This window comes from Hyla sarda, chromosome 4 (assembly GCF_029499605.1).
Source record: "Hyla sarda isolate aHylSar1 chromosome 4, aHylSar1.hap1, whole genome shotgun sequence".
Taxonomy (NCBI): domain Eukaryota; kingdom Metazoa; phylum Chordata; class Amphibia; order Anura; family Hylidae; genus Hyla; species Hyla sarda.
Genome location: NC_079192.1, coordinates 138985125 through 139009532, shown reverse-complemented (window position 1 = coordinate 139009532; position 24408 = coordinate 138985125).

The following is a 24408-nucleotide window of genomic DNA, read 5'->3' as shown; positions in this document are numbered from 1 at the left end:
ATCTGTACTTTTTACCTTTTTTGTTTTGATGGGACTTTTTGATCACTTTTTATAAAAAAAAAATTCTGGTATATATGAAGTGACCAAAATATGCAATTCTGGGCTTTAGTATTTTTATACGTTTACGCCATCGACTGATTAATTAATATAATATTTTGATAGTTCAGACATTTACGCACGTAGCGATGTCAGATGTTTATTTTTATATACATTATTTTATTTAAACAATGGGAAAAGGGGGTGATTTAAACTTATATTATGGTAGGGGTTAATTCAAATGTATTAATCATTTTTTGTTTACATTTTTTTTACTATTTTTAGATCCTCATAGGGGATTGATCCGTTTTATCTGTGCTCCATTGTTCCAGGCTGCTGAGGCTTCCTGGAGCATTGGAGCGCCGATTGCACGACTGATGAAAGTCCAACAGTTTTGCCACAGGATTTTGTCCCTATCACATTACATTTTTTTTAGAAGTAGTAAAACTTGACAGAAACTATTCAATTTCTGTAAAATTTTAATCATACAAATCTAAGAAATACAGATAAGGCTGTGTGCACATGTTCGTTGAGCACCACTAAAGAAAGCTCTGTCCGTCCAACCTGTGAAAGGACAGGAGTTGAGAAGAGAAAAAATAGGACCCCTTGGTGTCTGTTGTGTCAAGGGTCTGCTCCATTGTTCTGCTCTATTGTTTGGCGACCCTGAATGGGATAAAGCGGTAATGTGCATTTCTGTTTGAGGGTGCTTTCACATGCTATTACTAGCAGTGGGTTTCACGCTAGTGAGTTACGCTACCATTAATTTGAATGGGTCTACAGACAGTCCGCAATAGTGTCAGATTTGCGGACCGTCCGCGGACCCATTTAAATCAATGGTAGCGTAACTTGAAGCGCGTTTCCTACAGCGGGAAACTCGCTGCTAGCTACTAGCGTGTGAATGCACCCTTAAAGTAAATTTTATAGTAAAATAAAAGGTGTCATTACAAGCTACAATCAGGCAGACTTACGGAAAAAAAAGTCCTCATATGGCTTTGTAGATTGAAAACCAGTGAAAATTATGTCTTAGTAAAAAAAAATTGTAATTTCTAAAAAATGAAAATAAAAAAAAATTGGAAAGAGGTATTACATTGCCAAGAAGAGGCAGAGCTTGGATGACACTAAAATGATGCCCCCCCCCCCCCCCCCCCCCCCCCCGGAAAAATGTCCATGTGCGAACAATTTTATATTATTTTATTAAGAGTCATTCTTTCCCTAGACTCCATATGTATACAGTGTGAACATATGGCACCCTTTATTTTGATGCACCATTTATTCTTTTAATTATAGAAGACAGATGATACTTATGTGTGAATGAGGATTTGTTAATTCCTATTAACACTCACTGCTAGGCCAGTTTCAGACAAGTATAATATAGCTGCATTTCTACATCTGTATTACAGCTGTAAGTCCTTTCCCTACTGTATTGATATGGTAACTCGAACTGACAGCAACATAGATCTATTTTTGCGGTGCTTTTTACATAACATGTTATATGAATGTAGCTAATATTTGTAAAGCTGCCTATCCTATAGTTTTTCATTTGTTTTCTTCCAGCTTTTAAGCTACTGTTTTTGGCCATTCACTTCAAAACTTCATGTAAAAAAAACACAATATCTCAAAGGGGTACTCCACTAACTTTGAACTTATCCTGTGGATAGGAGATAATTCTCTACTTGCGGGTATCTGACTGTGTTGACTCCCCTGTAACCTCCAAAATGGAGCCCCATCTCTCCCTTTGCATGGAATGGGGTGCCGGCATTCACTCCATGCATTTTCTATAAGAGCCCCAGAGATACACGAGCGCTGTACTCAAGTATCTCTGGCACTCCCATTGAGTATGCATGGAGCACATGGGAGAGATGGAGCACCATTTTGGGTAGGGATAAGTTTTAAAATAGTGGAGTACCCCTTTAATAGATGTTTTCAACTGCAGCAAAAAATTAAGCATGTCCTATCCTTGTCCTTTTGAAAAAGTTAACTTAGGAAAATAATGCCCATCTTTGTAATAGCAAGAACCACATATGTGGTACAAATGTGCAGTTTATGATTCAGTGTTCAGGATTAGGACTTTGGGCATGGACACTGAAGAATATTAAGTGAACCCCCCCTAGGACTGGTTGAATGTTACCATCTGTCCAACTTGGCTATATACCACTTTTCAAAAATCCCACCCTATTGTTTGTATGAAGTTTTCCTCTTTGCAGAATTAAATTGAAGTTTTTGTTTATTTTTTTAGCATTATTTTAATATTTATTGGATTTTGTTTACTCTGCCGCAGAGCGGTTATGAATCCAAAAATAAACGTCTTCTCTTAAATGACAGTATAATATACTGGTGTTGTTAATATGTAAATTGTTCTCCACTGCACCCCGCACTCCTGCTGTTATAAGAGGAATGATGTTAAGAAGCATAAAAATGATGTTTCATTAAAAGAAACCCACAGGACAACTGTAGTAAACAACATGCTTAATTCTAGTCATCTGGATTTGGAATAACATACATCCTATGTAGGACTGACTATATGCCTGACTAACTACTCTCTCGTTCTCATCACTTCCTTACAAAAAGAGGTTTTCTGGGCAAAATTGATTGATGACCTGACCTCACAATAGGCTATCAATAGTTGATTGGGGGTTTCCGGGCACCCCCACCGATCAGCCTTTTTTCCAGGGCTGCTGTGGCCAGGTCTGTGCTGTGAACGAGGCTGGAAGCAGACAGCTCCATTCACTAAATAATGGCTGTGTGTCACGATTCGGCTGGCTGAAGGTGGATCCTCTGTGCCAGAGAGGAATTGGCATGGACCGTGTCGGTGGACCGGTTCTAAGTTGCTACTGGTATTCACCAGAGCCCGCCGCAAAGCGGGATGGTCTTGCAGCGGCGGTAGCAACCAGGTCGTATCCACCGGCAACGGCTCAACCTCTCTGACTGCTGAGATAAGCGCGGTACAAGGGAGTAGACAAGAGCAAGGTCGGACGTAGCAGAAGGTCAGGGCAGGCAGCAAGGATCATCAGGGGCAACGGCAGGAGGTCTGGAACACAGGCTAGGAACACACAAGGAAACGCTTTCACTGGCACAATGGCAACAAGATCCGGCAAGGGAGTGCAGGGGAAGTGAGGTATAAGTAGGGAAGTGCACAAGTGAAGGTACTGATTAAAACCTCATGCACCAATCAGTGGCGCACCGGCTCTTTAAATCGCAAAGACCCGGCGCGTGCACGCCCTAAGGAGCGGGGCCGCGCGCGCCGGGACAGCACAGACGGGGAACGGGTCTGGTAAGCGAGTCGGGATGCGCATTGCGAGCGGGCGCGTCCCCGCATCGCGAATCGCATCCCGGCTGGGAACATTATCGCAGCGCACCCGGTCGGCAGGTCTGACCGGGGCGCTGCGAATAGGAGAACGCTGTGAGCGCTCCGGGGAGGAGCGGGGACCCGGAGCGCTCGGCGTAACAGTACCCCCCCCTTGGGTCTCCCCCTCTTTTTGGAACCTGAGAATTTGAGGATAAGATTCTTGTCCAGGATGTTGTCCTCAGGTTCCCATGACCTCTCCTCTGGGCCGCAATTCTCCCAATCAATCAAAACATTTTTTTTTACCTCTGACCGTCTTGGATGCCAGAATTTCTTTCACCGAAAAAACGTCAGAGGACCCGGAAACTGGAGTGGGAGAAACAACTTTGGGAGAGAAGCGGTTAAGGATGAGTGGTTTAAGGAGAGAGACATGGAAAGCATTGGGAATACGGAGAGAAGGAGGAAGAAGGAGTTTGTAAGAGACAGGGTTGATTTGGCACTTGATTTTGAAAGGACCAAGATAACGTGGTCCCAGTTTATAACTGGGGACACGAAAGCGGACATACTTGGTGGAGAGCCATACTTTGTCTCCGGGAGAAAAAATGGGGGGAATTCTTCTTTTCCTATCGGCATGTTTTTTCATCCGAGATGAGGCCTGTAAGAGAGAATTTTGAGTCTCTATTCATATGGTGGAGAAGCCCCGAGTCACCTCATCAACAGCGGGCAAACCAGAGGGCATGGGAGTGGGAAGGGGGGGGAAGAGGGTGACGGCCGTACACCACGAAGAAGGGGGATTTAGCAGAAGATTCAGAGACTCTGAAATTGTACGAGAATTTGGCCCATGGTAGAAGATCTGCCCAGTCATCCTGGCGGGAGGAAACAAAATGTCGCAAATAGTCACCCAGAACCTGATTAATTCTTTCTACTTGCCCATTGGATTGGGGATGATAAGAAGACGAGAAGTTTAATTTGATTTTGAGTTGATTACAGAGGGCCCTCCAGAATTTAGACACAAATTGAACGCCTCTATCCGAGACGATATGCGTAGGCAGCCCGTGAAGGCGAAAAATGTGTATAAAAAATTGTTTCGCCAACTGAGGCGCAGAAGGAAGACCTGGAAGAGGGATAAAATGTGTCATCTTGGATAATCGATCAACGACCACCCAAATAACTGTGTTGCCATGGGATAAAGGTAAGTCAGTAATAAAGTCCATACCAATCTGAGACCATGGTCGTTCAGGAACAGGCAGAGGATGGAGGAGACCAGCAGGCTTCTGGCGAGGGGTCTTGTCCCGGGCACAGACTGTACAAGCCCGCACGAAATCAACAACATCAGCTTCCAGGGTAGGCCACCAATAAAATCGAGAGATGAGCTGGATGGATTTTTTGATGCCAGCATGGCCTGCGAGGTGTGAGGAGTGTCCCCACTTGAGAATCCTGAGGCGCTGGCGTGGAGAGACGAAGGTCTTCCCTGGAGCAGGTGCCTCCATTCCTCAAGCGTCAATTTTATGGCCAGTAGTTCTCGATTACCAATGGAGTAGTTTTTCTCCGCCGGAGAGAAGGTCCAAGAAAAGAAACCACAAGTAACAGCATGTCCGGAAGAATTTTTTTTTTTTTTTTTTTTTTTTGTTATATTTTATTATTGTTATTTTCAAGATACAATTATCGCACATATACATAAATAAAACTCAAAACAACCAAACCTCTACTTAACAACATCCTACAATCTCTCCCTTTCTCTCACCCCTCTCACCTAACCATCCTTCCGCCTCCCTTATCCACTCACACCCAGAGTTCACCCCTAATATTTAGGGAGGTTCACATCAACTTATTTAATTGGGTTTCAAAAATTTCCCAGATCTCCTGCCATTTGTCTTTTGACTTAACCTTTATAATCCTATTTAATCTTAATTTCTCCATAATACATATTTGTTTCAATGTTCTAACAATGGAAATTATATTTGGAAGAGTTTGGCTATTCCAACAACTGGCTATTGCCTCCCTTGTTGTGACCAGTACATGGAAGGCTATCACTGAATATTTCGGTTGAAGGTGATTCAAACCCAATGATAATAACGCCATTCCTGGCCCCCAGGTAATATCCATAGTTTCACCCCACAATAGCTTCAGTAAACCATATATCTCGTCCCAAAACCTTTTTATATGTGGGCAATCCCACCAAATATGTTTTAATGTACCCACCCCTAGCTTACACCGCCAACAAACCGAAGAGTTCTTTATATTGAATTTAGCCATTTTAACCGGGGTCTGGTACCACCTATATAGTAACTTGCGTGATGACTCCAAGTGGGAGAGACAATGTGAAAACTTGACTGGGATAGTAAAGATACCCGACCATGTTTCTTCAGAGATAGAAAACCCTAGGTCAGTTTCCCATTTGACCTGAAAATTCATTATTTTGGGCTCTGTTTGTTGTAAAGCTTTATATGATCTAGATATCCCACCTCTACCCCCCTTATTATTAAAGAAATACTCGTTGTATCTTGACTTTACTTCAATTCTCCAATCAAAAGAGGAGACACAATGTCGCAGCTGCAAATACTTAAAAAAGTCTTTTGGAGGGATTTCAAATTTTTTAGTGATATGTTCAAATGGCAGCAGTCCTGTATCCCCTACAATGTCTCCTAGTGTTAAAATACCCTTTTTCATCCAGGCAGCAAAATCTGTTGTTGGTATAAGGAACTGGACTACCGCCAGTGGAACATTCTCCAATACGCATGGGTTTAGGATTTGATGTTGCAACGCGTACCGCCATGCTTCCAAACCCGCGACAACCGTCGCAACATCCCTTCCCATTTTCTTATTTAATAAAGCTGATATCCACAATACTAACCCAGGGGGCACTCCCCCCAACAGCTCAGTTTCCAAGCCTACCCAGTGCATCCCCACTTCATTATGCCATAATCTCTGAACCTGGGTTAAGAGGGAAGCGTAATAATATTTTAAAAGGTTTGGGCAGCCTAGTCCCCCTTCTTTAATTGGACGATATAGTATTTGAGCAGAGGTTCTTGGTTTCTTGTTTTTCCAAATATAGTTTAATATTATTTGCTGAAGGATTTTAATTGACTTATTTGGTATTTTAATTGGCATATTGCGAAAGATGTATAAAATCTTAGGCAGCAGCATCATTTTAACTATTGACACCCTCCCCAACCATGAAATCGGCAGTCTGGAATAAGTTGCCACATCCAGCTTCATTTGAAGTATCAGTGAATCCACATTTAGTTTCCCCGTATGCTGTAGCGTAGTCCCTAATTTTATGCCTAAGTAAGTTATGTTTTCCTCTGTCCACATGAATGAATAATTTTCCCCCAAGCACCTTTTAGTTACTTTATCAATATTAAGCATAAGGGCCACTGATTTTGTTATATTAAGTTTATAAAAACTTACTTTACTGAACTCCTCTAATATCCTTACTATTGATTTTAAGGATTTCAGTGGGTCAATACATGAAATCAGTATATCGTCTGCAAAAAGACTTATTCGATAGTCTCCAGTGCCTGTACCTACTGGGATACCTCGTATGTCACCCGACCTTCTCATTTGCTCCGCCAGTGGTTCTATTGCTAGAACAAAAAGCAGGGGAGACAGGGGGCAACCCTGCCTTGTACCGTTAGAAATAAAGAAGGTTCTAGAGGTTGCCCCCTCTGTTCGCACCCTTGCACTGGGAACAGTGTACAAGGCCATGATTGCCCCAATAACCGCTGGTGACAATCCAAACCTCTCCATTACCGAACACAGATAGCCCCAATGAATGCGGTCGAATGCCTTCTCTGCGTCCAGACCCAGCAGGAGAGAAGGCATCCGACCGCGGCCCACCCAGTCCATGAGGTCCAGCATGCGACGGGTCCCATCTGATGATTGTCTTCCTTTAACAAAACCCACTTGATCTACATGAATCAGTTCTGGTAATAGTGGACTCAATCTCGCTGCTAATAATTTAGCGTATATTTTTATATCTTCATTCAGCAGCGATATGGGTCTAAAATTGGATGTGATCGTGGGATCTTTCCCCTCTTTTGGGATTAATATAATCTGGGCCTCCAGCATCTCTTTCAGCACTATACCTTTATTAAAAATTTCATTACAGAGCTCCGTAACCACTGGTGCTAGCGTTATTGCTTGTGTTTTGTAAATTTCGCCTATTAAACCATCCGGCCCTGGGGATTTAGTTAGTTTTAATTTATGTATTTGTTGGGACACTTCCTCTAGTTGGAATGGAGCTTCTAAACTCAACTTTTGATCATCTGAAAGTTGTGGTAAGGGTATTTTAGATAAAAAGTGTTTTATTATTTCAGGGGTGGGTTGAGTAGTTTCTAAGTTATTATTCAAATTGTATAGTTGCTCATAGTAATCTGCGAAAGCATTGGCTATGCTTTTGGGGTCAAAGATTCTAATATTATTTTGTAGCGTAATATATGTAATTTTCCCCCTTTTTTTATTAATTTTTGTTTGTCTAGCTAAATATCTCCCTGGTCTGTTAGCTAAGTAATATGTATCTGTTTTCTTGTTCATTAGAGCTCTGTTTAGTTTATATAAATCCATATTATGTAAATCGGCAGTAATACTTGATATGCGGGTTGCTATGGAATTATTAAATAAAATTTTGTTCCTTCTATGGAGATCTGCCAACTCAGTCGTTAACGCTCTTCTCTTAGCTCTATCTTCTTTTTTATAATGAGCTGTTAAACTTATAATTTGTCCTCTGAGTGCTGCTTTAAACGCACACCAGAGCATAGAGACAGAGTTAACTGATCCTGTATTTATTTCAAAAAATGTATCAATAAAAGAAGCCAGGGATTTTTTACATTCTTCTTTATTGACAATATAAGAGCTAGCCCGCCATTGTCTGTCTGGAGTAACTAAGCCAGGGCCTTTTAATTCCAAGATAATTGGGGCGTGGTCCGACCATGTTATTGTTTTTATTTCGGATACTACTACTGAGTCTAAGAGTGATCTATTAATAAGAAAAAAGTCTATGCGTGTATATACTTTATGCACGTGTGAGTAAAATGTAAAGTCTTTTTCCGTAGGATGTTGGATCCTCCAAATGTCAAATAATTCATACTTTGAAATGGTTTTTGATACTGGTGTCGGTTCTTTACCTATTACTTTAGATGATGAATCTACTGAGGGCCAAATGGTTTGGTTAAAGTCCCCCATAATCACAACTCTGTCGCTAACTAAAAAAGGAGTTCTGCGTAGGACCATATTCAAAAATCGGTTTTGGTTACGATTTGGAGCATATAATCCAATAAATACATAGTAGGTCCCTCCGATCTTGCACCTGAGGGATACATATCTTCCTTCCTTATCGGTATCTACCACTGGGTCTATTAGTTGTATCGACTTACTAATAATTAATGCCACCCCTCCTTTCTTACTTGGTGCTGGGGCCTGATAAATTACAGGGAACATTTTGTGGTTTAACCTAAAAGTATCTTTTATTGCTAAGTGTGTCTCTTGTAGACACATTATGTCTGCTTTAAGTTCTACCGCCTCGCTCCATACCTTAGATCTCTTGATCGGGGAATTCAATCCTTTACAGTTCAAAGATACCACCCGCAATGCCATACCTGATGTACTTCTTTTCTATCTTTCTTTTTTGGCGTGGACTCCCCATGGGTGACTCTGGGTGGGGGGAAGGAGAGGCAGTCATAAACAAACATACAAAAAAAAAAAAACCTTATGTCCCTTGAAATAATTTTATTCCCTGGACATTTCACAAAACATACTAAATTAACAAATGGCGTCCCAAAGAACGCTTGGTGGAGAGTATGGCTTACACCTTCTGCCATACTCCTGTGTCAGCTATACCGGCTTAGTGGTGGAGGGAAAGACAACTAATAACAGCTACACCTATCTATCGTTTTTCCACCTTAGAGAACGAGCGGCAAATCAAAGAACTGCCAAAAAAAGAATAACGTCTATGGGCAATAACTCTTTGCTTTAATTCCATTAATCTTTTCCCCTATCTACTCCCAAAAAAAAAAAAAAAAAAAAAAAAAAAAAAAAAAAAAAAAGGGGGGGGGGGGAGGGGAAAGAATTTTAACTAATACTTCATCTATCGGTTTATACTCTCTTAATTCCAGTTTTAACCCATTTTCTGCTTAGCTACCGACCATTCTCTAGGTAGATAAGAATTTTTATCATGAGGTTCCTGTTGGGTTGGGTGAAAACCCCATCTTGCACATAGTTCCAATAATTTAGCCGGGGAGTTCACCACAAAAAAGTCACCCTTAAATGTTACCACCAGTTTAACCGGGAATCCCCATTTATAATTAACTCCGTTATCTCTCAGAATACGAGTCCCCTCTGAGAATTGCCTTCTTCTCATCAAAGTAGCCGCTGAAAGATCCGAAAACAAGGACAGTTTTGAAAATTTTTCAGACAGTGGTGGGGGGTTCCTTAATGCTGACAATATTTTTTCTTTTGTTTCATAGAAGTGGACTCTCAAGATTATGTCTCTAGGTTTGGCCGGAGACAAATCTTTAGGTTTAGGGAGTCTATGAATTCTATCCATTGTTAGTTCCAAGTCTGATAGTTGGGGTGACAGTTGTCTAAAAAATTCTATAAGAAAATTTCGTAGTTCACCCTGCTTAATCGATTCAGGAATCCCCCTCAGATTTTGTAGGAGTACTGCTCCAGCTCCCACCGAGGAGGCGTCTACCTCCAGCGAGAAGGGCTTAGATGGATCAGGTCTGGAGAGTACGGGAGCAGTAGAAAAGGCAGTCTTGAGATGATTGAATGCGTCTTCCGCTTGAGGAGGCCAGGACTTAGGGTTGGCGTTTTTCTTGGTTAGGGCCACGATAGGAGCCACAATAGTGGAAAAGTGTGGAATAAATTGTCTGTAATAATTGGCAAACCCCAAAAAACGTTGGATAGCACAGAGTCCGGAGGGGCGTGGCCAATCCAATACGGCTGATAGTTTATCTGGGTCCATTTGTAGTCCCTGGCCAGAGACTAAGTATCCTAGGAAGGTAAGAGATTGACATTCAAAGAGACATTTTTCCATTTTGGCATATAATTGATTGTCCCAAAGTCTCTGAAGAACCATGCGAACATGCTGGCGGTGTTCTTCTAGGTTAGCAGAAAAAATCTAAATATTGTCTAGGTAAACCACAACACAGGTATATAGAAGATCACAAAAAATTTCATTTACAAAGTCTTGGAAGACGACAGGGGCGTTGCAAAGCCCAAAGGGCATAACCAGATATTCAAAGTGTCCATCTCTGGTGTTAAATGCGGTCTTCCACTCGTCCCCCTCCCTGATGCGGATGAGATTATATGCACCTCTTAAGTCCAGCTTGGTAAAGATGTGGGCGCCTCGTAGGCGATCAAAGAGTTCCGAGATAAGAGGTAGGGGATAGCATTTTTTTTACAGTGATTTTATTAAGTCCGCGGTAATCAATGCAAGGGCGTAAGGAGCCGTCTTTTTTGGAAACGAAAAAAATCCAGCTCCGGCAGGGGAGGAAGACTTGCGGATAAACCCCTTTTTTAAATTCTCTTGGATGTACTCCGACATGGCTTGGGTTTCCGGAGCAGACAGAGGAAAGATTCTGCCCCGGGGAGGAGTAGTACCAGGGAGGAGGTCAATAGGACAGTCATAAGGCCTGTGAGGAGGCAAAGTCTCTGCTTGTTGTTTGCAAAAAACATCAGCATAATCCAGATAGGCCTTGGGGAGACCAGATATCGGAGGAACCACAGGGTCTTGACTGACAGTACAGGGAGCAGGCTTAAGACAGTCCTTGTGGCAAGAAGTACCCCAGTTCTTGATTTCCCCGGTGGTCCAATCGAGGGTTGGGGAATGGCGTTGAAGCCACAGTAGTCCAAGAAGAATTTCCGAAGTGCAGTTAGAGAGGACCAGAAATTCAATTTTTTCGTGATGGGGTCCGATGCACATTAAGAGGGGTTCTGTGCGGTAACGCACAGTACAGTCCAATCTTTCATTATTAACAGAGGCGATGTAGAGGGGTCTGGCGAGACTGGTCACCGGGATGTTGAACCTGTTGATGAAAGAGGCCAAAATAAAATTTCCTGCAGATCCGGAATCCAAGAAGGCCATAGCTGAGAAGGAGAAGGTAGAAGAAGAAATCCACACCAGCACAGTAAGACGTGGAGAAGCAGAGTTCACATCAAGAGCTGTCTCACCTTTGTGCGGAGTCAGCGTGCGTCTTTCCTGACGTGGAGGTGGGATAGGACAATCCTTCAAGAAATGTTCGGTACTGGCACAGTACAGGCAAAGGTTCTCCATGCGGCGTCGTGTCCTCTCTTGAGATGTCAAGCGAGACCGGTCAACTTGCATAGCCTCCACGGCGGAAGACACAGGAACGAATTGCAGTGGACATGAGGAGAGAGGAGCCGGGGAGAGAAACCGCCTCGTGCGAACAAAGTCCATATCCTGGTGGAGCTCCTGACGCCTTTCGGAAAAACACATGTCAATGCGGGTGGCAAGATGAATAAGTTCATGCAGGTTAGCAGGGATTTCTCGTGCGGCCATCACATCTTTGATGTTACTGGAAAGGCCTTTTTTAAAGGTCGCGCAGAGGGCCTCGTTATTCCAGGACAATTCGGAGACGAGAGTACGGAATTGGATGGCGTACTCGCCAACAGAAGAATTACCCTGGACCAGGTTCAGCAGGGCAGTCTCGGCAGAAGAGGCTCAGGCAGGTTCCTCGAAGACACTTCGAATCTCCGTGAAGAAAGAGTGTACAGGGGCAGTGACAGGATCATTGCGGTCCCAGAGCGGTGTGGCCCATGACAGGGCTTTCCCAAACAGAAGGCTGACTACGAAAGCCACCTTTGACCTTTCAGTTGGAAACTGGTCCGACATCATCTCCAAATGCAGGGAACATTGCGAAAGAAAACCACGGCAAAATTTAGAGTCCCCATCAAATTTGTCCGGCAAAGATAAGCGGAGGCTGGATGCGGCCACTCGCTGCGGAGGAGGTGCAGGAGCTGGCGGAGGAGATGATTGTTGAAGCTGTGGCAGTAGCTGCTGTAGCATCATGGTCAGTTGAGACAGCTGGTGGCCTTGTTGCGCTATCTGTTGCGACTGCTGGGCGACCACCGTGGTGAGGTCAGCGACAACTGGCAGCGGGACCTCAGTGGGATCCATGGCCGGATCTACTGTCACGATTCGGCTGGCTGAAGGTGGATCCTCTGTGCCAGAGAAGGATTGGCGTGGACCGTGTCGGTGGACCGGTTTTAAGTTGCTACTGGTATTCACCAGAGCCCGTCGCAAAGCGGGATGGTCTTGCAGCGGCGGTAGCAACCAGGTCGTATCCACCGGCAACGGCTCAACCTCTCTGACTGCTGAGATAAGCGCAGTACAAGGGAGTAGACAAGAGCAAGGTTGGACGTAGCAGAAGGTCAGGGCAGGCAGCAAGGATCGTAGTCAGGGGCAACGGCAGGAGGTCTGGAACACAGGCTAGGAACACACAAGGAAACGCTTTCACTGGCACAATGGCAACAAGATCCGGCAAGGGAGTGCAGGGGAAGTGAGGTATAAGTAGGGAAGTGCACAAGTCAAGGTACTGATTAAAACCTCATGCGCCAATCAGTGGCGCACCGGCCCTTTAAATCGCAAAGACACGGCGCGCGCGCGCCCTAAGGAGCGGGGCCGCGCGCGCCGGGACAGCACAGACGGGGAACGGGTCTGGTAAGCGAGTCGGGATGCGCATCGCGAGCGGGCGCGTCCCGCATCGCGAATCGCATCCCGGCTGGGAACATTATCGCAGCGCACCTGGTCGGCAGGTCTGACCGGGGCTCTGCGAATAGGAGAACGCTGTGAGCGCTCCGGGGAGGAGCAGGGACCCGGAGCGCTCGGCGTAACACTGTGTCTGGTAACTGTGTATTACCTCTTGTTCATTTCAAGGTCGGAGGTGACCTGCAGTACCCAGACATAGGGGGAGATTTATCAAAACCTGTCCAGAGAAAAAGTTGCTGAGTTGCCCATAGCAACCAATCAGATCAATTTTCAAAAGGCCTCTGGAAAATGAAATAAGCAATCTGATTGGTTGCTATGGGCAACTGGACAACTTTTTTCCCGCACAAGTTTTAATAAATCTCCTCAATAGTCACTACGCAGTGAATGGAGCCAATTGAAAGCCTATCCTGAGATAAAAGTCTATGAGACTTTTGGTAATTCTGTATACTGCTTACTCAGCATTCTGAGGGGAGCTGAGCAGAAACTAGGGGTACAGGGCTCATAGTCAGTGGCGTTGCTAGGGTTGGTGTCACATGGTGCGGTATAAAATGGTGTCACCCCACACCTTCCCCCCCCTCAGTAAGCTTTTAGCCTGTTGTGACAGACACCACTGTTGTAGCGCATTGTGAGAAATCCCAGTATAATAATCAGATATATCAGTTGCCACAAAATGGGAAAGTGTTAAAGCAGTTTTCACCATTTAAATATACAGCTCCCAGAATTACTTAAAGAGGTACTCCACTGGAAAACATTTTCTTTTATATCAACTGGTGCCAGAAAGTTAAACAGATTTTTAAATTACTTCTGTTTAAAATCTTAATCCTTACAGTACTTATAAGCTGTTGTATTCTCCACAGGAAGTTGTGTAGTTCTTTCCAGTCTGTCCACAGTGCTCTGTCTGTCCATGTTAGGAACTGTCCAGAGCAGGATAGGTTTGCAATGGGGATTTGCTCCTACTATGCTGACATGGACAAAGTTGTCAGCACAGAGCACTGTGGTCAGACAGAAAATAAATTAAAAAAAAAAAAAAGAACTTCCTGTGAATCACTTATACAGCAGCTAATAAGTACTGGAAGGATTAAGATTTTTAAGTAGAAGTAATTTATAAATCTGTTTAACTTTGTAGCACCAGTTGATAAAAAATGTTTTTTCCAGTAGAGTACCCCTTTATGCAGTGGTAAGGTTATGCTGGGAGTTGTAGTTCCACTCAACATAACTGTAGAACTGACAAGCGACTACAGCTCTGATAGGACATAGTGAGGAGAATGTACAATGATATCAGTGACTACAGGTGATGTCTTCTCTATAGTGAGGAGAATACACAATGATATCAGTGACTACAGGTGACGTCTTCTCTATAGTGAGGAGAATACACAATGATATCAGTGACTACAGGTGACGTCTTCTCTATAGTCTTCTCTTATCTAATTCAGATTGTACATACCGCCTGGTCCAGCTAAATGTTCTCTCTGTAGAATGTGACGCCCAGACGTCTCCTCACTATGTCAGCGCATTCTCATCCTCTATGTAAAAACAAGTATTATTATAAACCTGCCAGACACTGTATCCTCTAAATATAATACTACTATACACTCTACTTTTTGATTATAAACCTTCCATACACCATACCCACTGAATATAATACTACCACACACTGTACATTCTGAATATAATACCAACACATACTGTACCCTCTGAATATAAATCTGCCACATACTCTACCCCTGAATATAATACCGCCACACACTGTACCCTCTGAATATAAATCTGCCACATACTGTACCCTCTGAATATAAATCTGCCACATACTGTACTCTCTGAATATAAATCTGCCACATACTGTACCCTCTGAATATAAATCTGCCACATACTGTACTCTCTGAATATAAATCTGCCACATACTGTACCCTCTGAATATACCGCCACACACTGTACCCTCTGAATATACCGCCACACACTGTACCCTCTAAATATAAATCTGCCACATACTGTACCCTCTGAATATAAATCTGGTGGTGTTGCTAGTGGATGATGGGGGTGCTAGTACTGGGGAGGTATTGCTGGAGGATGATGAGGGTGCTACTGGCCATCCCCCCTGACAGTATCACCCCCATCATCCATCGGCAGGATCATCCTCCGGGCAGGAGCGCCGCCATCATCCACCATCAGGATCTGCTGATGGAGGTGCTGCTGCTCGGGGGGTTTGCTGGTGGATGATGAGGGTGCTACTGCCAGGGGGAGAGCATTAGGTAGGCAGCAGTTCCCCCACTTAAGGTAGGTAGCAGTTCCACAGCAAAGAAAAAAAAAAATGAAAATGTAGCCAGCACCTAAACCCAATACACGGGTGCACGCTGCTGTGGCAAGTACAAAACATGTAAAAAAAGAGAAAATGGCAGCAGCACACTTGGTCAACAAAATGGAGGCTCTTAGCGCACTTTTTGATCAAAACGTGTCCCCCATCCACCACGCGGAGGTGGCCTCTTATCGGATGGGTCCCTAAACACTCACCTACCTCAGGCTGGGTGACATGTTGGATCCACTAACGATCCAAACCACCTCCTGTGAAAATAGGGGAGGGGATGCACGGCTACAGAGGGAGCCACTCCCCCCAAATTTGCACAGCAAAGAAAAAAAAAAATGAAAATGTAGCCAGCACCTAAACCCAATACACGGGTGCACGCTGCTGTGGCAAGTACAAAACATGTAAAAAAAGAGAAAATGGCAGCAGCACACTTGGTCAACAAAATGGAGGCTCTTAGCGCACTTTTTGATCAAAACGTGTCCCCCATCCACCACGCGGAGGTGGCCTCTTATCGGATGGGTCCCTAAACACTCACCTACCTCAGGCTGGGTGACATGTTGGATCCACTAACGATCCAAACCACCTCCTGTGAAAATAGGGGAGGGGATGCACGGCTACAGAGGGAGCCACTCCCCCCAAATTTGCACAGCAAAGAAAAAAAAAAAATGAAAATGTAGCCAGCACCTAAACCCAATACACGGGTGCACGCTGCTGTGGCAAGTACAAAACATGTAAAAAAAGAGAAAATGGCAGCAGCACACTTGGTCAACAAAATGGAGGCTCTTAGCGCACTTTTTGATCAAAACGTGTCCCCCATCCACCACGCGGAGGTGGCCTCTTATCGGATGGGTCCCTAAACACTCACCTACCTCAGGCTGGGTGACATGTTGGATCCACTAACGATCCAAACCACCTCCTGTGAAAATAGGGGAGGGGATGCACGGCTACAGAGGGAGCCACTCCCCCCAAATTTGCACAGCAAAGAAAAAAAAAATGAAAATGTAGCCAGCACCTAAACCCAATACACGGGTGCACGCTGCTGTGGCAAGTACAAAACATGTAAAAAAAGAGAAAATGGCAGCAGCACACTTGGTCAACAAAATGGAGGCTCTTAGCGCACTTTTTGATCAAAACGTGTCCCCCATCCACCACGCGGAGGTGGCCTCTTATCGGATGGGTCCCTAAACACTCACCTACCTCAGGCTGGGTGACATGTTGGATCCACTAACGATCCAAACCACCTCCTGTGAAAATAGGGGAGGGGATGCACGGCTACAGAGGGAGCCACTCCCCCCAAATTTGCACAGCAAAGAAAAAAAAAAATGAAAATGTAGCCAGCACCTAAACCCAATACACGGGTGCACGCTGCTGTGGCAAGTACAAAACATGTAAAAAAAGAGAAAATGGCAGCAGCACACTTGGTCAACAAAATGGAGGCTCTTAGCGCACTTTTTGATCAAAACGTGTCCCCCATCCACCACGCGGAGGTGGCCTCTTATCGGATGGGTCCCTAAACACTCACCTACCTCAGGCTGGGTGACATGTTGGATCCACTAACGATCCAAACCACCTCCTGTGAAAATAGGGGAGGGGATGCACGGCTACAGAGGGAGCCACTCCCCCCAAATTTGCACAGCAAAGAAAAAAAAAAATGAAAATGTAGCCAGCACCTAAACCCAATACACGGGTGCACGCTGCTGTGGCAAGTACAAAACATGTAAAAAAAGAGAAAATGGCAGCAGCACACTTGGTCAACAAAATGGAGGCTCTTAGCGCACTTTTTGATCAAAACGTGTCCCCCATCCACCACGCGGAGGTGGCCTCTTATCGGATGGGTCCCTAAACACTCACCTACCTCAGGCTGGGTGACATGTTGGATCCACTAACGATCCAAACCACCTCCTGTGAAAATAGGGGAGTGGATGCACGGCTACAGAGGGAGCTACTCCCCCCAAATTTGCACAGCAAAGAAAAAAAAAATGAAAATGTAGCCAGCACCTAAACCCAATACACGGGTGCACGCTGCTGTGGCAAGTACAAAACATGTAAAAAAAGAGAAAATGGCAGCAGCACACTTGGTCAACAAAATGGAGGCTCTTAGCGCACTTATCCACTCGTTAGTGGATCCAACATGTCACCCAGCCTGAGGTAGGTGAGTGTTTAGGGACCCATCCGAGGTAGCAGTTCCCCCACATTAGGTAGGTAGCAGTTCCCCACATTAGGTAGGTAGCAGTTCCCCCACATTAGGTAGGTAGCAGTTTCCCCACATTAGGTAGCATAGATTTCCCACATTTGGTACCAGTTACCCCAAATTAGGTAGTAATTTTCCCACATTAGGTAGCACAGATTCCCCACACTAGGTAGCACAGATGCCACACATTAGGTAGCATAGATTCCCCACATTAGGTATCACAGATTCCCCACATTAGGTAGCAGTTTTCCCACATTATGTAGCAGTCTTCGCACATTAGGTAGCAGTTTTCAAACATTAGGTAGCAGTTTCCCCACATTAGGTAGCATAGATTCCCCACATTTGGTAGTAGTTTCCCCCCATTAGGCCGCAGGTTCCCTTGCATGTTCCCCACAATAGTTCAAAGTCTCCCCACATTAGATCGCTGGCTCAAACAAACCCCCCCTCCCCCCACACAAAAAAAACCACACACACACACAGTCAGAGAGACACACACTCACAGAAAGACACACGCTCACAGAGAGACACACACACACAGAGTCACACACAGTCACACACACACAGAGTCACACACAGTCACACACACAGAGTCACACAAAGACAGAAAGTCACACATAGACAGAGAGCCACACATAGACAGAGATAGCGACAGACACAAACAGACACAGAGAGACACACTCACAGACACACACACACACAGTCACACACACAAACAGAGACACACAAATAGAGAGAGTGAGACAGACACACATTCACTCACCCATCCAGCGCAGCGCTCCTTTTCTCCGGGCGCTCTGCGAGTGATGTCACGTCCTCCTGCGCCGGCCCTGCGGAGGGACGTTGGACCGGCGCAACAGAAGACGTGGGGGCGCAGGCCGGTTCACTGTGCAGGTGACGGGGGGGGGGGGTGCTATTACCGAGGCGCAACAAGTGAGGACCGGGGGGGGGGCGTTGGATGCTATTACAGAGACAGCACAAGTGGGGGCCGGGGGGGGGGGGGGGTGCTGCTAGTACGGAGACAGGCAGCGCAACTGAGGACCGGTGGCGTACCTGGTGTCACCCCATCAGGATGGTGTTGCCGCACTCCCTGCACCCCGGTCGCAACGCCACTGCTCATAGTACTTTAAACACTTAGTGGAGGTTTCACCCAAATCCTCACCAATCAAAGCTTTACAATGACTTTTATTGTTGGGTCAAAATGTTGCAATATTAAGAAACTATTTCTACATTTGTCTCTATGCTGTCATTTACTTGGGGTTTTGTGACTTTTTTGGGCCACTGGATTCCTGGTCTGGATGAATCAGGCACCTATTACCCTTATTGTGGGACATTGAGTACTGTTGTTAACCCCCTAAGGACGGAGCCCATTTTCACCTCTAGGACGAAGCCCTTTTTTGCAAATCTGACCACTGTCACTTTAAATATTAATAACTCTGGAATGCTTTTAGTTATCATTCTGATTCTGAGATTGTTTTTTCGTGACATATTCTACTTTAACTTAGTGGTAAAATTTTGTGGTAACTTGCATCCTTTGTTGGTGAAAAATTCCAAAATTTGATGAAAAAATAAAAAATTTTGCATTTTTCGAACTTTGAAGCTCTCTGCTTGTAAGGAAAATGGATATTCCAAAAAATTTTTTTTTGGATTCACATAAACAATATGTCTGCTTTATGTTTGCATCATAAAATTGACGAGTTTTTACTTTTGGAAGACACCAGAGGGCTTCAAAGTTCAGCAGCAATTTTCCAATTTTTCACAAAATTTTCAAACTCGCAATTTTTCAGGGACCAGTTCAGGTTTGAAGTGGATTTGAAGGGTCTTCATATTAGAAATACCCCATAAATGACCACATTATAAAAACTGCACCCCCCAAAGTATTCAAAATGACATTCAGTAAATGTTTTAACCCTTTAGGTGTTTCACAGGAAAAGCAGCAAAGTGAAGGAGAAAATTCAAAATCTTCATTTTTTACACTCGCATGTTCTTGTAGACCCAATTTTTGAATTTTTACAAGGGGTAAAAGGAGAAAATGTATAATTATATTTGTAGCCCAATTTCTCTCGAGTAAGCACATACCTCATATGTCTATGTAAATTGTTCGGCGGGCGCAGTAGAGGGCTCAGAAGCGAAGGAGCGACAAGGGGATTTTAGAGAGTACGTTTTTCTGAAATGGTTTTTGGGGGGCATGTCACCTTTAGGAAGCCCCTATGGTGCCAGAACAGCAAAAAAAAAACACATGGCATACCATTTTGGAAACTAGACCCCTTGAGGAACGTAACAAGGGATAAAGTGAGCCTTAATACCCCACAGGTGTTTCACGACTTTTGCATATGTAAAAAAAAAAATAATAATTTCACTAAAATGTGGGTTTCCCCCCAAATTTCACATTTTTGCAAGGGTTAATAGCAGAAAAGACCCCCCAAAAATTGTAACCCCATCTCTTCTGAGTATGGAGGTACCCCATAAGTGGACCTGAAGTGCACTACGGGCGAACTACAATGCTCAGAAGGGAAGGCGTCATATTTGGCTTTTTGAGAGCAAATTTTGCTCGGGGGGCATGTCGCATTTAGGAAGCCCCTATGGTGCCAGGACAGCAAAATAACCCCCACATGGCATACCATTTTGGAAACTTGACCCCCTCACAGAATGTAATGAGGGGTACAGTGAGCATTTACCCCCCACTGGTGTCTGACAGATCTTTGGAACAGTGGGCTGTGCAAAATTTTTCATTTTCACGGACCACTGTTCCAAAGATCCGTCAGACACCTGTGGGGTGTAAATTTTCACTGCACCCCTCATTACATTCCGTGAGGGGTGTAGTTTTCAAAATGGGGTCACATGTGGGTGTGTTTTTTTTTGTTTTGCGTTTGTCAGAACCGCTGTAACAATCAGCCACCTCTGTGCAAATCACCTCAAATATACATGGCGCACTCTCCCTTCTGGGCCTTGTTGTGCGCCCCCAGAGCACTTTGCGCCCACATATGGGGTATCTCCGTACTCGGGAGAAATTGTGTTACAAATTTTGGGGGGCGTTTTTCCCTTTTACCTCTTGTGAAAATGAAAAGTATAGGGCAACACCAGCATGTTAGTGTAAATTTTTTTTATTTTTTTACACTAACATGCTGGTGTAGACCCCAACTGTTCCTTTTCATAAGGGGTAAAAGGAGAAAAAGCCCCCCATGTGCATTTGAGGCCTGAATTAGGGACTTGCATAGGGGTGGACATAGGGGTATTCTACGCCAGTGATTCCCAAACAGGGCGCCTCCAGCTGTTGCTAAACTCAGAAATGCTGGGAGTTTTTGTTTTGCAACAGCTGGAGGCTCCATCTTAGAAACACTGCCGTACAATACGTTTTTCATTTTTATTGGAGAAGGGGGGTGGTAGGGGGGGCAGTGTACGTGTGTATATGTAGTGTGTTTTACTCTTTATTTTATGTTAGTGTAGTGTAGTGTTTTTAGGTTACATTCACACTGGCGGCAGATTACACTGAGTCTCCGCTAGGAGTTTGAGCTGCGGCGGAAAATTTGCCGCATCTATAATTTGCAGCGGGGAACTCACTGTAATCTGCCGCCAGTGTGAATGTAGCCTGTACATTCACACGGGAGGGGGGTCAAAACTACAACTCCCAGCATGCACTGACAGACCATGCATGCTGGGAGTTATAGTTTTGCAACAGCTGGAGGCACACTGGCTGGAAAACCTTGAGTTAGGTTCTATGACCTAACTCAGTATTTTCCAACCAGTGTGCCTCCAGCTGTTGCAAAACTGCATCTCCCAGCATGTACTGATTGCGGAAGGGCATGCTGGGAGATGTAGTTATGCAATGGCTGGAGGCACGCAAGTACAACTCCCAGCATGCCAAGACAGCCTTATGCTGTTCCTGAATGCTGGGAGTTGTAGTTTTGCAAGATTTAGAGGGGTTCAAGTTGTAAATCACTGTCCAGTGGTCTCAAAACTGTGGCCCTCCAGATGTTGCAAAACTACAACTCTCAGCATGCCCAGCCAGCAAACTGCTGTCTGGGCATGCTGAGAGTTGTAGTTTTGCAACATCTGGAGGGCTACAGTTTGAGACCACTTAGTGATCTACAACCTGAACCCCTCTAAATATTGCAAAACTACAAGTCCCAGCATGCCCACACAGCAAACAGCTGTCTGGGCATGCTGGGAGTTGTAGTTTTGCAACATCTGGAGGGCCACGGTTTAGAGACCACTGTAAACTGTGGCCCTCCGGATGTTGCTAGGCAACAACTCACCTAGCAGGACCCGGAAGCCGCCGCCGCCGCACGTGGGGGATCCCCGCATGGAGGATCGCGATCCGGGATCCAGGTAGGGACCTTCGGCGCCGACCCTCCCTGGACGGTTCCCCCGTTTTGCCCGGACACCGATAGGTGGGCAAAGCGGGGGAACCGAACTTTAACCCCCCCTCCCCCGGTCTGCTATCGGTCGGTCGCTCGGCCGACCAATAGCAGGGATAGGAGGGGTGGCACTCCTGCCACCAAACTCCTATCCCTTTAGGGGGATCTAGGGTGTCTCGGACACCTACGATCCCTCTTATTTTCCGGGTCACCGGGTCACCAGTGACCCGTATGACCCGGAATCGCGCAGATCGCAGGTCTGAATTGACCTGCGATTTGCGCGCATCGCGGTCATGGGGGGGTCTCAGGACCCCCCTCGGCGATGTGCCGGGATGCCTGCTGTTAGATAACAGCAGTTATCCCGGCCCGATCACCGCTACCGGTGACGCGGCTCTCCCGGAACCCCGCGACGTACATGTACGTCGCCGCGCGCCAAGTGACACTTCGCGCCGCCATACATGTACGTCGCTCGTCGTGAAGGGGTTAAAGGGCTTATCCTGGATAAAAAAATAAAAAAATGCTGATTTCTTATTATAGGTGATATTTCGGAAAAGAAAAATAGAACAAATTTGTTTCAACAACAACTCCACGTCTGTCTCCAGATTGGGTGTGGTTTTACAACTTGGCTCCATTTACTTCAATGGAACTGAGCTGCAAAACCACACCCAACCTGGAGACAGACGGGGGGCAGTTTATGAAGGAAAGTAGCTCTGTTTTTCTATTCCTGTATAACCCCTTTAATGTCAATTTGACATCATCGGTTTGTTGAAATGATAGGTACATGTTAAATTTATAGAGTTTTATCTTAAAACATAATTAGTGAAGACAAGAGAAGATTTGTAAAAAAAAAAATTGTCTAAAAGGAAAACTCTTTGGGGGAGGAATACAAAGACAGTAAAGCTGAAAGAATTCCCCCTGAAAATTCCATTTGCTGCAACGCAGAGAAGGTGCACAAAGTGGGACAATATATTTAATTAAAATATTAAATCAACTGAACATTCCTATCACTACAGAAGTTTAGTTCAGCAGCACTTGGAATCCATTAGTTGCTATAAGTAGTGTTGAGCGGCATAGGCCATATTCGAATTCGCGAATATTCGCGAATATATGGACGAATATTCGTCATATATTCGCGAATATTCGCACATTCGTTATATTCGCGATTTATTTTCGCATATGCGAATATTCGCGTATGCGAAAATTATCATATGTGAATATTAGCATATACGAAATTAGCATGTGCGTAAATTCGCATATGCGAAAATTAGCATATGCGAATTTTCGCAAGCTGGTCTCACACAGTAGTATTACAGCCTTCTTTACACCACACAAGCTGGAAGCAGAGAGGGATGATCACTGTGATGTGTACTGTGAATAAAAAAATAAAAATTAAAAAAATAAAAACGAATATTCGTAATTACGAATATATAGCGCTATATTCGCGAAATTCGCGAATTCGCGAATATGCAATATTCGCGAATAATATTCGAATTGCGAATATTCGCGAGCAACACTAGCTATAAGATGGGACTGGAGTATCCGAAAAGTCTCCATATAACTCAACCAAATAAGTGTTTGGTTTTTAACTAGGGACAGTGGAATGGATGATCAGATTCCAGATTTGCAGCCAATCTGATCTGCACCTTGTAGAATCAATGCGGTAAAGAACTCATGGCTCATATACATTTCAGGCCCTATAGCTTTGCGACCCATGATGACAGTTTTAGCATACCATGTAAGGGAATAAATTACATGCAGTTAAAGGGGTCTTCCGACCAAATACATCTTATCCCCTATCCAAAGGATAGGGGATAAGATGTCTGATCATGGGGGGCCCTCTCGTTTCCAATACTGGAGATGTGATGTCACGCCCCCCTAGTGATGTCACGCCATGCCCCCACCATTCATGTCTATGGGAGGGGGCGTGACAGACATCACGCCCCCTCCCATAGACATGAGTGGAGGGGGTATGACATGATGTCACAAGGGGGCGTGGCGTGATGTCACAAGGGGGCGTGGCGTGATGTCACATCTCCAGTCCTGGAAACAAAGAGGTTTCCTGGAGACGCAGCCCCGCATAGAATGCAGGTGCTGCACGGAGATCGCGGGGGGTCCCAACTGCGGGTCCCCCACTATCAGACAACTTATCCCCTATCCTTTGGATAGGGGATGAGATGTATTTGGCCGGAATACCCCTTTAATGTCTAATTCATAGGAAAGTGGATGAACCTGCACTTGCACAGGTGAAGGAAATTGAGCTGTTATGAGCTGGTTAACTAAATGCATATAGCCACCCAATTTAATTTACCTGCTTGGCCAATTCTGTGTACAAAGTGAAAAGTTCCTGCATGGAAAATTCCCTTTCAGGGAATACCCTGATAACCACGAGGAAGAAACTGATTTTTGTGTATTACCTGTCAGATTCTTCAGAAGGTCACCTATATAGTTTTTATAAAGGTAATCAAAGGTTTCTTTATTGCCACATGCTTGAGATCCTCATCTGTCCCAAGC